The following is a 4,219-nucleotide window of genomic DNA, read 5'->3' as shown; positions in this document are numbered from 1 at the left end:
GTGGGGGCCCCCCCCCCCCCCCGAGTGCACAAATTTTTGTGTATCGGACCTCTAGTAATAGTAATAATAATAATGGGGGCTTAGATCTAAGTTGATTTTGGGGGGAAAAGTGATTAACTTCTTACTTCTTACAGATGTAGTAATGAAAATCCATTCAACAAAACTTGATCTTCACACAAGTCTTGAATGATTTACTAGTACTTCATATAATATGTAAGATATAAGAGACCTGTAAGATAAGACTAGGCTGCCTCATTAAAACAAAAAACAACCATAGAAAAGTCTGAATAACTGTGTGGTGTCATTCAACATGTTTGATGGTTGATAACCCATCTAAAATTATAATTATACACTTGAACTTTTAAAATTTGTATTATGTACATTTATTTAGAAGATGATTCAAAAATGAAGCTCTTTTAGCATCATGAAAACCCACATTTTACAATCTCATAACTGTGCTTCTCTTTATTTTTAAGTTCTATAACTCAGAAGAGATTTGTGTGTCTGATTTTTCCTATATTCAGGATTTTGCATAAAGTCTGATGTGGTCATTAATAAAGATCGCAATGAAAAGTAACTATAATCATAACCCTCTTGTTATCTAAAAACAATGGTCAGGAAATGGCTATCTTGCTGAAATGTTTAGTTATCATCTTCTTGATCATGTCTAACCAGAACCTGAATTTAAAAGCTTCCTGAAAACAGCAACATCATAAGCCTTTCATTTATTTGATCTGATTCTAAATATCCATTGAGAGATTTTTGCCCTCTCACTCACCCCCAAACAGAGAACTGGTTGCAAATTGGAGCAAATGCTGACACAGATTTGCATTTTCCTGGATTCGTCAAAGCACAAGTAAGAGCTCCACGGCCTCCCACAGAGTGGCCCAAAATAGCCAATTTTCCATGGTCCACTGGAAAATTGGCATTTATCAGTGAGGGAAGCTTATTCATTATGTAAGAGTACATTCTGTAGATAGTTTTTCAAGCATCCACATAAAATCCAGCCCCAGTGCCAACGTTCCAGATCTCGTCTTTACCTGATATCTGGAGCAATGATGACCAGACTGTGTTCTGAGCCCATTGGTGGCTGATTCATTGTAGTATTTTCTGTGTGTGTTTTACTACCGGCAGCCTGCACAGCTCAATGACTTTTCCAGTTCCTGGCTTTGGAAGGAACAAGACAGCAAATTTCATTTTGCGCGTTACGTTAAACCTGTCATGTTCGAACACCTCCAGCAACCCTCTAGAGAGCAGTGCTGTCCAAAGAACTTTCTGGGATGATGAAGGTGTTCACCTAAGTTGGATGTGAAAAGTTCAGGTGTACTTCCCTCCTCCTCCCCGCCCACTTCATCTCCCTGAGCAGAAGCCTCCACCACCAGTGCCGGCAACCACCTTCTTTATCAGTCACCCTTCGGTGAGGACAGGAAGATTAAAATAGCAATCAGAGGGAGAATGACAATGAAACAGATTCTGGCAAGTTCTCTAGAGTTGCTCTGTTCAATATGGTAGTCACTAAACACATGTGGCTATTATAATTTAAATTTAAATTAATTGAATGTATTAATTAAAATAAAATGTAATGAACAATTTAGCCCTTCACTAGACACATTTCAAGTGCTCAATAGCTGCATGTGCTGGTGGTGACTGCTTTGGAGAGTACAGCATTCGGCCATTCAATAGGATGTAGGAGAAAAAGAGTTGAAAGGACAAAAGTGTTCTCCCACTTAAACAGCCCGACTCTGACACTCCTTTTCTCATCATCACCATCATCTAATGCTTCTAAGTTTTAAAAACCACAGCTTGCAGTTTAAACTCATCAGCATAGCTTCTTATTTATGCAATACTAGAGGCCCGGTGCATGAAATTAGTGCATGGGTTGGGGGCACGCCCCTCAGTCCAGCTTGTACCCTCTCCAATCCGGGACCCCTCGGGGGATGTCCGACTGCCTCTTGCAATCCAGGACTGCTGGCTCCTAACCACTCACCTGCCTGCCTGCCTGATTGCCCCTAACCCCTCTGCCTGCCTGCCTGATCGCCCCTAACCACCTCTGCCTGCCTGATCTCCCCTAACCACCTCTGCCTGCCCTTCTGATCATCCCTAACTGCTCCCCTGATGGCCAGATCACCCCTAACTGCCTCTGCCTCACCCCGCACCCAGGACCCAGTATTTCTTCCTCTGGCCGGTCGCAGGCACCCAGGACCCAGGTTTCCCTTCCTCTGGCCAGCTGCAGGCACCCAGGACCCTGGCTGGCTTCGCCCAGGTTGGCCACAGACACAGGGAACCGTGGGTGGGCGGCTTTGCCTGGGACACAGCTGCAGGTGCCCAGGACCAAGGGGTGGGCAGCTTGTCCCTCTCCTGGGCCGCAGGCTCAGCCACTGGTGTCTGGGACCGCAGGGACTGTGGGGCTTGCAGATTGTCCCTCTCCCGGGCTGTAGCCCCAGCCACTGGCACCTGGGACCATGGGGTGGTGGCTTGTCTCTCTCCAGGGCCGCAGCCTGGCTGGTCCCCATTCCTCTCTCCCCAGTGTTGAGTGTCTGAGCCGTTAGGGCATGACGGTATGAGGGTGTGATGACCATTTGCATATTAGCTCTTTATTATATAGGATATTTATACTAGAGGCCTGATGTACAAAATTTGTGCAAGAGTAGGCCTTCCTTCCCCCAGCTGTCGGTACTGGGTTCCCTCTGGCACCCGGGACCTGGGCTTCCCTCTGGCCACTGGCAGGCACCTGGGACTTGGGCTTCCCTCACAGCCCTGGCTTCATCCGGAAGGACATCTGGTCTAATTAGTATATTATGCTTTTATTATTATAGATGATAAGGAGGTCAAAACCTTTTCAGATATTGCTTTTTAGCAGCTTTATTGATGGCTAATTAACACAAAAATAAATCACAGCTATTTAAATTGCACAATTTGTTAAGTTTTGGCATCTATATACACGCACAAAACCATCACCACAGCCAAGATAATGTGAACATCCGTCACCCCCAAGAGTTTCCTCTGGCTTTTTTGTAATCGTCTCTTGACCCTTCTCCCATTCCCAGGCACCCACTGATCTGCTTTCTGTCATTATTGATTAGTTTTAATTTCTAAAATTTTATGTAAGTGGAACCAAACAGCTGGTTTTCTTTTTTTTTTGGTCAGGCTTTTTTCCCTCAGAATAATTATTTTGAGATTTACCCATGTTCTTTTTGTTGTTGCTGTTGAGTAGCATTTCATTTCATGGATATCTCTCAATTTATTTATCCACCTATATGTTGAAGGATAATTGGGTAGTCTGGGAATATACAAATAAAGTTCCTATAAACATTTGTGTAAAAGTCTTTGTATGAACATATGCTTTACTTTCTCTCAGGTAAATACCTACTGATGGAATGACAGGGTCATATGGTATAGGTATTTTGAAACTTTTTAAAGAAAGAGACAAAATACTTTCTAAATTGGTTGCAACATATTATATTCCCACCAGTGGTGTATGACAGTTCCAGTTGTGCTGTGTCCTCATCAGCACTTGGTGTGTTGTCTTTCCAATTATAGACATTTGGATCTCTAGTAAAAATCCCATTGCTCCCCCTTCTAAGCTTTTATTTCTTCATCTGACAGGAATGTTTGAGCATGTGACATTAATTTCTTATTATTTTTAAAAATTAAGGTCACCAAAGTGATGTCATTGATTTTTTTTTTTAGAAATAAATGAAATAATATCAATTTTTACTTTATGGTGAGGTCTGAACTAAGGAAATTAAAAAGAAAGGATGGAAGAGAGATCTTTTTATAGATCCAGATTCAAGCCCCTTTAAAGCCTGGATTACCTATAGTTGTTTGGATAATCTACTATCTCTGTATTTTGCATATGAAGCCCTATTAAAGGATTAATAAAGCAAAGAGATAGTTTTATATAAAGGAGAAATTTTAAAAAAATTAACTTAAAAATTTTAAATAAACTTGCTCTTGACAAAATTTAAATAGTACATAAATAAGAGTAGAATGTGAATTGTAGAAGTCTTTTCCCACCCCCAGCTACTGCAAATCTTTCCCATTGTGTCACTGTGTACAATCACGATTAAGAATGTGTGTGTGACCCTGGCTGGTGTGGCTCAGTTGATTGAGCGTCATCCCATGCACCAAGGGTCCCCAGGTCAATTCCCAGTCAGGGCACAAGCCCAGGTTGCGGGTTCAATCCCCAGAAGAGGGAGTGCAGGAGGCAGCTGATTAG

Source organism: Myotis brandtii, unplaced genomic scaffold (genome assembly GCF_000412655.1).
Source record: "Myotis brandtii unplaced genomic scaffold, ASM41265v1 scaffold398, whole genome shotgun sequence".
Lineage (NCBI taxonomy): Eukaryota > Metazoa > Chordata > Mammalia > Chiroptera > Vespertilionidae > Myotis > Myotis brandtii.
This window is presented reverse-complemented; position numbering follows the sequence as displayed.